This window comes from Grammomys surdaster, unplaced genomic scaffold, assembly GCF_004785775.1.
Source record: "Grammomys surdaster isolate TR1022 unplaced genomic scaffold, NIH_TR_1.0 126109, whole genome shotgun sequence".
Taxonomy (NCBI): Eukaryota; Metazoa; Chordata; class Mammalia; order Rodentia; family Muridae; genus Grammomys; species Grammomys surdaster.
In genome coordinates, this window is record NW_021620917.1 from 4,844,233 (window position 1) to 4,855,273 (window position 11,041).

An 11,041-nucleotide genomic window follows, 5' to 3' on the forward strand; every position below is an offset into this window, starting at 1 on the left:
CCCTGCCTAGAATCTCCCAGTGAGGGGCTGGGGTGTGGCTCAGTAATAGAGCCCCTGCCTAGACTCCCCCAGTGAGGGGCTGGGGTGTGGCTCAGTGGTAGAGCCCCTGCCTAGAATCTCCCAGTGAGGGGCTGGGGTGTGGCTCAGTGGTAGAATATGTGTGTGAGCCAAGGTTCTATCTCCAGAGCACAGCAGTAGACCATGCCGACTTTATTTGCAGAGTCTCTCCATATCCCCTCCCCAGGCTCCTCTACCCACCCAGGTCTTTCTCGGTTCGCACTGTATTGCTCAATGCCCCTCTCCCTCTCCCTGCTTCTACCCTCCTCCCTTCCTGCCACGTTGCTGTGGTGAAAGCCAATTAGGACACATCTTTGTCCTTAAGTCCTCTGATCCATGGTGTATCCTGGCTTCTAATTCTAAACTCTTTCTGTGGTGGTGACCAGGCCCGTTCATCTCTGCTCTTGGTCACTCCAGTACAGCCAGAGGTTCCCTGTCACTCAGCAGTGGCTCAGTGGGGCAGGCTCCTGCTGCACTGATGTCCGTCTGCTGGGCCACTCTCAGGGGCACCCCACAGCTCACTCTGTGCTAAGGCCTTCCTAATCATGCCTCAGAAAGTAGGTCCCAGGACCCACAATCCCACAGCTGCGTGGCCCAACTCTGCTCACCACATAGTCACTGGACATATCCCATCTTCTCTCTACAGCACCTGTCACATCTCAGACCCATCGCACTGTGGAGACTGTCAGAACTTGCACTGCGTAACTCTGGGAGGGAGGACCCATCTTATTTGCCACAGCACGCCCTCAAGGCTCAGGGCACCAGGTCCACGTGAGTTAGGCATCAGGAAGACTAATGACCTTCTCTGCCGTCCGAATTCTGAGGCTGGGGAAGGATCACTGGTACTCTCTCCACGTGTAAATAGGTTTTTAAGTCCCTGTGCAGGAACTGAGATGTCTCAGTGGGTAAGAGCACTTGCTGCCTAAGACGAGGGTGTGAATTTGAATCCTCTCTCCCATATAAAAAGCTGGACGTGTCTACACATATACCTGTAACCTCAGCTCTTGGGGTGAGTGGGAGACAGGAGGGTCCTGAGGCCGCGCTGGCCAGCCAAGCCAAAACAGCAAGCTCCAGCAAGACTGCCTCAGGAAAAAGGGTGGTGAGGGCTGAAGAGATGGCTCAGCAGTTAAGGGGACAGGGTGGGAACTCTTCCAGAGGACCTGGGTTCAATACCCAGCACCCACACGAAGCAGCTCACAACCGCCTGAAGCTCCAGGCCCAGGCCATCCAACATCCCCTTCTGACTTCTGTGAGCATTTGGACACAAGTGGGTACACACACACACACACACACACACACACACACACGAATAAAAATACATGTTAAAAAAGAGAAAAAGAAAGAAAGACGGCGCTAAGGGGCAGCGTGGAATCTTTGACAAATGACCAAGTGACTTAGCTGAGACAGGATACGGAGAACAATGGGAATAATAAGGGTAAACGCGTTCAGGAAACCCAGAGAGCTGCACACAAGCCAGCCAAGTACGGGAAGTTTCTTGCCCAAGACATCAATCCCAATGGAGACGGCTTCTGTCTACACTGAAAACAGAGCCCACCGAGTACCTTAGCAACCAGTATCCCTTCCCCTTTCCATCCTTACAGCTGCTTCTGCCTCAGCCTCCACCCTCCCACCCTGCGCTGAAGATAGAGTCTCACTATGTAGTAGTCCAGGCTAGTCTCAAACTCAGAAATCCATTCACTTCCTGAGTGTTGGTACGTATGCGGCCTTGACTGCCGGTTCCTTCTGTTGCACCTGCTAGCGCTCAGTAGCTGCCACTGGGTCCTGGGCTTTAGCTCTGACTTCCATCTCAGCAGGTGTCATCACAGTGTGTCCCCTCCCCTGCCACCCCTCAGGCATGTCACAACTCCAATTAGAGCAGCAGGCCGTGTTTACATACACTGCCACAGGACAGAGAGAATGTTCGCAGCTGGGACTACCAGGACACCGTAATTATTTTTCCTCTTCCCTCCCGCACAACAGTTTATTTTCCCGGGAACTAATAACAGTCTCGTGTTTTCCTTTGCTTTGTTTTCTGTGTTCTTAGGACTAATCCAGCCTAAACTCTGCCAACTGTGTCAAGTCCCCTGCAGCTGTTCCAGTGCAGAGTTCCAGTGAGAGAGATTCTGTCTCCTCGAAGCCCGTCCCTGTCCCCTCCCATAGCCCTGTGCGCTGCTGGGGTCAGCAGCACCTGTGGCCATGGTGCCCTGCCGGTCCCCCTGGTCCCCTCTCCCTACACAGCTCTTCTCGATCCTCTCCAGGGCACACCCTGTCCTGTCCCCCCACCCCTCACCACTCTCTCTTTTCAGGCTCAACACCTTATATAGGGATACAAGCGGGCCAGTCACCCTCACGTCCAGGAGACAGGAATTTGAACAGTATATTAAGTGTCTAGCCTATGCTCTCTTGCCTGAGGATGGAGTTCAAGGGGGACAAGGTTTTCCCTCAGGAATTTTCTATTTACATATTTATTTTTGTTCTGGCGTGTGCCGGCCAGCAGTGACCGCCAGCAGCTGACGGACGTGTCTTCCTCAATCACTCCCTGCTTTATTTTTTAAGACAGAATTTCTCACTGAATCCAGACTTCACTGGTTTGGTCAGAATGGTTGGCCAGTGAGCCCCAGGATTGTCCTGTCTCTACTCCCTCTTTTCTGTCAGCACTGACCTGTAGGGATGCGTGGCCATACTTGGCTTCCTGTGGGTGCAGGGATCCAAACTCAGGTCCCAGTGCTGGCACAGTCTCTTACCCATTGAGCTATCTGCTAAATTTTTTGTTAAGTATTTCTTTTTGAGACAGGTTCTCAGGTAGCTCAGGCTAACCCCAAACTACTTGATATGCTGCAGACGACCCTGAACTTCTGATTCTCCTGTATTATCCCCCTCCCCATCAGCTGCCCCAGTGCTGGGGTCATGTGAGCCATGGGCCCTTTCTAACTGGTGTTTTTTGAGACAGGGTCTCACTATGTAACAGAGGCTGGCTCTCAGCCCCTGCCTCAGCCTCCTCCCAAGCCCTCAGAAGACAGAGAGCATGTGTCACCATGCCCCCCCACCCCGTCCTGTAAACGATTTTTAATTGTTTATGACCTTTGGGTTTTGTTAGTTTTTTCAAGACAGAGTTTCTCTGTGTAGCCCTGGCTCTCCTAAAACTTAGTCTGTAGACTAGGCTGGCCTCAAACTCAGAGCTCCACCTGCCTCTGCTTCCTGAGTGCCACCACGGCCTGGCTCATTTCGAGTTTCTTTAGAAACTAGCCAATTGAGTGTTCCAACTGGGGACTGGCCAGCGTGACACGTGGGTCTTTTCTCTTAGGCTACTCCAGTTCTGAGAAGATCATCCATCCTCTTGGCCAAAGGGGAAGGCCAGCAGTCTGGGTGGGCTGGTCAGGCTTCGGAGCTCAATGCTACAGGGCAGCCCTTCCCCCACTGGCAACTGGGTCTGCTGTTTCCCATTTGGAAAGTTTCAGAGTTTCTAAATAGTTTTTGCAACCTCACTGGCTAACAGCAGGAAGTATTATGTGAGAGGGCAGGCTATTTCCAGCCACATCTGTGGGCCAGCAACAGCCATAAGCAGGGGCACACACTAAACGGGTGAGAAACTCACAGCTAGCCCTTCGGCTCCAGGTCCTCCTCCTCCAGCTCCTTCATCTCTCTCTCCTCCTCTTCCTCCTCCTCCAGCTCCTCCATCTCTCCCTCCTCCTCCTCTTCCTCTTCTTCCTCCTCCAGCTCCTCCTCCTCCTTCCTCCTCCTCCTCTTTCAGCTCCTCCTGCCTCCACCTCTCCAGTACAGGGATTACAGGCACACACCACTTTCTGGATACTTTTAATAACTGGACAGTGAAGACATAAGCTGTTTAAAATGGTGGTTCAGGGCCGGGGGTGTGGCTCAGCTGGTAAGGGGCTCACCTAGCCGGTACAAAGCCCTGGGTTCTACCTGTAGCACACATAAACCAGGTATGGCGGCTCATGTCAATGACCTCAGGACTTGGGAGGCGGAGGTAGTAGGATCAGGAAGAAGTGCAGGGTCAACCTCGGCTACAGAGGTAAGTGAGGCCAGCCTGGGTTACGCGAAACCTTGTTTTAAAAACTATATAGTGAGCCAGGCATGGCGGCACACACCTTTAATCCCAGCACTTGGGAAGCAGAGACAGGCTGATCTCTGAGTTCAAAGCCAGCCTGGACTACAGCGCAAGCTCCTAGACAGCCAAACAAAAAATGTGTGTGTGAATGTGTGTGTGTATGTGACTGTGTGTGTGTAGGTGAGTGAGTGTGTGTGTATGTGTGTATGTGTGTGTTAGTGAGTATATGTGTGAGTGTATATGTGACTCGTGTGTGTGTGTGTGTGTGTGTGTCTGTGTGTGGTGTTTCCACACCTGATTTATTTCAGTCCTATGAGTAACCAGGCTGTTTTCCCTCACAGTACTTTCTGGCCTGGTCTTCCTAGAACAGAATCACTGCCCCACCCAGCCCGGGTGATCATGTGGTAATGACCTCTGCCCGCCCCTCTTCTCTTCTCTCGGCTTCTCCCTGACTCCAAGCCTGAGTGCCGGAGGTCCACACTGTCGCAGGTTCTCCTCCCCCAGCACCCAGCATGGTGCATTGCTTGCATCGCTTCTTTCTTCTGTCCAGTTCTTACTGAATCCTATAGAGAGCCCCACTGCTCAGAGAAGCCCTGGGGAACCTCTGACTCTGCACCCCCCAACCACTGTGCCACACCCACAATGACATGCACTGCATCTCCCTAAACCCCAGACTTACTTGCCCTCCCTTCCCTCTCAGATCATGGGTTTCCCTCTAACAGACCTGGTTCTGGTTCACATCAAACCTCAACTAATTTCCAGCAATGGAACCTGGGCTCCATGAGGGCATCAGGCTCTTCTCAAGCAGAAATCCACCTTCCCAGAGTTAGTACAGTGCTCGCCACACAAGCACAAGGACCTGAGTCCAGATCCCCAGAACCCGAAGTGTAAACATGTCAGACACATGTTTACCGTGTGCTTCAAACCCCAGGCCGGCCAGCCTTGCCACACTGGTGAGCTCTAGACCAGTCTGTCTCACAGGAAGGACATGGCATTCCTGAAGACGACACCCAGTGTTATCCTCTGGCCTCCAATGCACCTGCACATACACAGACATGCACACACACACAGACATGCACACACACACAGACATGCACACAACCCCCTACCTGCCCCTCCAGGCCCCATCCCTCAGGAGCACACCAGCTCAATGTCTCCTGATTTAGCTGCTTCCAATCTTCATGCTTAGGGTTTCTTTTGTTTGGTTAGTTTCTTTGAGACAGGGTTTTACATAGCCCAGGCTAGCCTTCAACTGTAGACCCTCCTGCCTCCACCTCTTGGGTTGCCAGGATTACAGGTATGTGCCACCTTTCCTGGCGTTCTCTTTGCATACTGCAAATGTCTTTCATATTCTTGGCACTCAAGTGGACCTGAACCAGGAGGACCTGAGCTACCCAGGGCCCATGGTTCCCAGTGTGTCACCCAACATGGTGGTTTGCCCGTAGAACAGGAAACTGAAGATGCAGACCCATGAACACGAGATGACAATGAACAGTGACCACCCGTGTACAAGCTCAGTTTCAAATCCTAGCAACTCATCCGCAAGGAAATTAAACACGAAGGTGCAAGCAGGCCCTCTTGTGATTTTTGTTTTGTTTTAAGTCAGAGTCTTACCCTGTAGCCCAGGCTGGTCTGAACCTCACTATGCAGCCCAGGCTGCCCTCAAACTCACAGCAATCCTCTTGCCTCAGCTGACAAGAACTGGCACCACACTCCGCCTCAGGCGACTCCGGAACTTGCAGTATCATACCCTGCCCATAGCAGTTTCCCAACAATCTTTTTCCTCCCCTTCACACTCGGAAACGGGGTCCTAACTCATGTCACCGAGCCTGGAGCCACACTGTGGGGTCCCAGCAATCGAAGGCTCACGCTCCCATTCAACTCCGGGGCTCCCGGCACAGCGTGGGATTATAAAATAAATAATTTAAGAAGGGTGCAAACATTACAGCTCTGTGTGCGACAGCCGGGCGGATGCGCGGAGCCCAGGGTCTGCCAGCGATGTCTTCGTGGCCAGAAGCCCAAAGAGAAGATAGGTCCCTCTGTTAGCCACTAATGCTAGGCTTCCTGTGGCCCACCAGGCATGAGGCTGCTGCAGGGGGCACCCGCAGCAATGCACAGGGCAGGAGGATGCTCAGTGGACTGGGGTGAGATGTGAGGCCAGTGCTTGCTCGGTGCAAAAGCTGGCTTCAGAGTCACCCTCCTGCAAGGTCCTGCCGGGACACTGCAGCAATTGTCTCGGAACAATTGATTTCTCGCCTGGACTCGTAAATAACTAGGAGCAGAACTGAGAAGGTGTCCCCCTCAGAGCCAGCCGCTGCTACTGCAAAGGAGATCCGCTAAGGAGCCACACCTTCTTCCACGCATTCTGCAGGGCTGCACAAGAAGATGGCTCAGAGAAGATGCGCGCTGGACTAAGGTCACGCAGCCGGCTGGACAGAACTGGGATTCGAACCTGGGACCACGTGGGAGCTGCCTAAGCCAGGCAGAATGAGATTCGAGTCTGCATCACCAAACCGTGGACCATCGCCCCACCCTAGGACCCGGGACTCCCACGCACCCCTCACTCCGCTCCAGCCTGCGCTCCTCACCTAGCGCCCGCTAGTCACCGCCGCCGCCGCCGCCGCTGCTGTTGCTGCTGATTCTGCAGCGGAGATCGCCTCCTCTCGCTAGCAACCCCGCCCGAGGCGCGGCCCCGCCCCCAGCCAGACCCCCCTCCATCCTCTCGCGAGAGCTAGCGAGCGGGACTACGCCCGTCCTCGATGCGCCTGCGCACTTCTCCCCATTCCTGCCCTCGCCAGCCAGTGCCATGTGGCATCTTATTTACGGCCAGAGAGTGGCCCCACCCACCATCCCTGAGCGTCCCGCCCCTTCCGCAGCAACCAATCCGAGGTGGGGGCGTGGCTGATCTCGAGGGGCGTTGCCCGTCTCGCAGTTTGAACTTGCAGCGTGGGCCGTGCGAGCTGACAATCCTGTCAGAGTTTATGGGGCTTTAGAGAGACCATGCAGGTAAAGCTCTTAGTGAGAGCCAGGCATGGTGCAGGCCTGTCACCCTAGCTACTTGGCGAGGGGAGGGAGGGGGAAGGGAAGAAGGGGAGGGGCTGAGGCAGTAGGATGGGAAGTTCCAGGTTAGCCTTACTTAATGAGATCCTGTCTCAAAAACAAAACAAGCAAAGCAACAACAACAAAAGCAAACAAGGTGTGGGGAGAGGATTCAGTGGACAAATCGAGGTGCTTGCCTCACAAATGTGAGATCAGATCCCTACAGCCCACGCTCAGGAGCCAGGCTCCGTGGTGCCTGCCTGTACCGCAAGATGGGAGGCAGAGAGAGCCATTCTTGGAGCTTGCTGGCTCCCAGACCAATGAGAGGCTGTCTCAAACAGAAGTCGGAAGGTGCCTGAGATTGTCGTCTGAGCTGATGACACGTGAGGTGCACACACTTAGAATCCCAGCACTGAGCTGCCGTCCCAAAGCAGAGGACTCGTTCCGTACCAGTGGGCTCTCCCAGAGAGCCTAGGGTTAGAAACCTCTTTCTATAGCAATATGACGCAGGATGGCAGAGGGCAAAACCTAGGAAGCTTTATTATACTTCGGTGGCAGATGATCCCATCTTACTACTAGGACTGAAAACTTCAGCTGAATCCCCTGGGTTGGCATGTGTGCGCATGACCTGTCAGAATGCAGCAACTGTAACACAGACCGAGCCTCCACTATGGACAGCTCTTTTCCTAGGGTTCCGCAGGCCAGATGCCAGGAATTGAGGTAACAAGCAGGCTGGTTCTTGCAGAGAGCTCTGCAGGAGCGTCTTCTAGCCCTTCTCTTTGTCTCCCTTCTGTGTCCTTCAGCCTGGATTTCCATTGTCATAAGGGCACAGCCAGACAGGATCAGGACTATCTATCCCATGACCTCATTTCATTACCACTCTCCTGGCTCAGTCTCCAAATAAGGTCACTCTAAGGCACTGGGAGTTAGAGTGCCAGCATCTTTTTCCTTTTGGGGTTGGAAGATAGGACACAATTCAATCTGTAACTGTAAGTTCCAGGGCTCAGGGGTGGCTCAGTGGTTAGAATGCTTGCTCAGCCCTGGGTTCTGTTCGTATCAATCCATAAACAAGGCATGACGGCACACATCTGTAACCCCAGCATTCAGGAATTGGAGGCAGGAGGATCACAAGTTCAAAGTCAGCTGTGGATATACAGTGAGCTTGAAGGTAGCCTGGGCTACAAGAAACAGTGCCTTCAACAAAACAAACAAGGCATAAATATCATATACTAAGTTTTTTGAGACAAGGTCCCTCTCTATAGCTGGGACTGTCCTGGAATCAGGCTGGCCTATAATTTACTGAGATCCACCTGCCTCTGCCTCTGCCTCTCTGCCTCTCCTCTGCTTCTGCCACAGCATCTCTGTCTCTCTGTCTCTGCTTCTCTGCCTCTGCTTCTCTGTCTCTCTGTCTCTTTGTCTCTCTGTCTCTTTGTCTCTCTGTCTTTCAGCCTCTGCCTCTGTCTCTGCCTCCCAAGTGTTGGGGTTAAAGGCATGCACCACTATGTCTGGCCAATAAACTCTATTGCATTTTATTTAGGCAAGTATTGTGGTACTCACCTGTAACACCAGCACTTGGGCAATGGAGGCAGGATGGCAAACCTGAGGTCAGCCTGAGCTACCTAGATCTTATTTTCTATTCCATATCTGCTGGAATGGCTCAGGCCAATGTAAACACTGACAACTCCAAATTCAAATGAAGCTTCAGAGCAGCCGGTTGGTTTCTATTGCAGGTGGAACTGCAGCAGCGTTGTGCTGCCTCCTTAAGAAGCCACTTGATATGCCCTTTCTTGGGCTGGACAGATGTTCCAGTGGGGAAGAATGCTGGGCCTTGTCATGCATGCCTATGTCATCAGGGCTGAGGTGAGAGAGAAGCCTAATGCAGCTCGCTGGCCAACAGTCTAGTTCCAGCTTAAGATGGAGACCCCTTTCTCAAGGGACTGAGAGTGTGACAGAGCAGGGCACTCCAGGCCCTTGGCTGTGTAGGCGTGGCCACATGCACTTACACACACACAGTACTGCTTTAGCTTGCCTTCTGTTGCTGGGATAAACAATGACCAAAAGCGATCTGGCAGCGGAGGAGGAGTGTTTCAGCATACAGGTTACAGTCCATCATCCAGGGACATCAAGGCAGTAGCTTTAAGGCAGGAACTGAAGCAGAACTAGAGAGGACCTAACAGGCTGGGCCAATGGTGACACCGCCCACATCAGGCTGGGCCCTCCCAAGTCTGTCAATCAAGACAGTGCTCCCCACACCCAGATATTCTCGAAGGCCACTATGATGGACGTAATCTCTCAGTTGAGGTTCCCTCTTCCCAAGTGTGTCTAGGGGTGTGTCAATGGACAGTAACTATAACAGAAACACACACAGACACACACAGACACACACCCCTTCCTGATGGTCCTCCGAGCCTTCTCCTGCCTAAGGAGAGTCTGTGAATTAGCACCCTTATACTTTTGTTCATGAGATACCCAAAGCCAGTCTCCATAGTCTAGTGACCATACTTGTCTAACACATATGACTCAAATGGAAACCAACCAGGATTATCTGTCCCTCTGAAGTCGGTCATTGCATGCATTTGTGTGTAAGTGTGCATATGCATGTGTCATGCATGTGGAGGGCAGAGAACGATTTGCTAGAGTTGGTTTCTCCACAGTGTGAGTTCTGGGCATCGAGCTGAGCTGAGGTCCTCAGGCTTGGCAGCCAGTGCCTTTCACCATCTCTGTGGCTCCTGAGATAGTTAACTGATACTCTGTTCATCTCCCCTCTACTTCCAAAGCCACCTCCTATAGTAGCAACACACAGAAGCGTTCTTACTGTGGCAAACAGCCGCACCGTATCCACTGTTTACAGACAAAGAAGCAGCAGTACAAGAACTTGACTAGCTAATGGAAGGCACACAGTCCTGCAAGTGACAGGATTTTATCCCAATCCAAATTCTGGGCTCCAGAGCATGAGCTACACAACTGTCCAGTGGTTTCTGGATAGGGAATGCACCTGCCAGTAGAGGTTAATAGGGGCTGGCTGTGCCTTGGATCATGAAGCAGCCCCTCACTGGGGAATTCTAGGCAGGGGCTCTACCACTGAGCCACACCCCAGCCCCTCACTGAGGGATTCTAGGCAGGGGCTCTACCACTGAGCCATGCCCCAGCCCCTCACTGGGGGATTCTAGGCAGAGGCTCTACACTCCAGCGCCTCACTGGGGGATTCTAGGCAGGGATTCTACCACTGAGCCACACCCCAGCCCCTCACTGAGGGATTCTAGGTAGGGGCTCTACCACTGAGCCACGCCCCAGCCCCTCACTGGCGGATTCTAGGCAGGGGCTCTATCACCAGGTCATGTCCCCAACCCCATGTCTTGTTATTTTCCTAGACTCCAAGCTTCTTCACGTAGATGGGCTCCCCAGCCTGTTCTGCCTTATCCAAGGGCTTTGTGCTCCCCAGGACCAGAGTGTGTCTTAGAGGACATGTGCCCTACTGGTTTCATAATCAGGGTTGCAACAGAGGATAGACATAAGTTACTGTGGGTCTTGCAAAAATGAACCAGATATTGTCAGTTGGGAGCAAAGAGACCCCTGGGAGGTTCTGACATACCTGGGCACTGTGAGGATCTGGAGAATAAGAAATAAACCATCAGGCCACTCAATGATGGCACACACTTTTAATCCCAGCACTTGGAAGGCAAAGGCAGGCAGATTGTTATAAGTTCAAGGGCAGCCTGGTCTACAGAGTGAGTTCTGTCAAGGCTACACAGATAAACCCTGTCTTGGTTTAAAAAATAAATAAATAAATCAATGAATAAGTAATAAAAAGAAAGGAAACTGTTTATTGTCTTGCTTGTTCCTTGACTATTTGCATCTATTGTTTTGCTAGTTCTT

General features: G+C 52.6%; 1 protein-coding gene across 1 annotated transcript in view; it reads right to left on the reverse strand.

The window, feature by feature from the left end:
- The window catches only part of Chst12 (carbohydrate sulfotransferase 12), a 21,552-nt gene extending 14,749 nt beyond the window's left edge, over positions 1 to 6,803 (reverse strand). The window contains exon 1 of the mRNA XM_028756162.1: positions 6,715 to 6,803. The gene's annotated coding sequence lies outside the window, so the exon portion shown is untranslated. The remainder of the gene's footprint in view (positions 1 to 6,714) is intronic.
- Between the last annotated feature and the right edge of the window lie 4,238 nt (positions 6,804 to 11,041).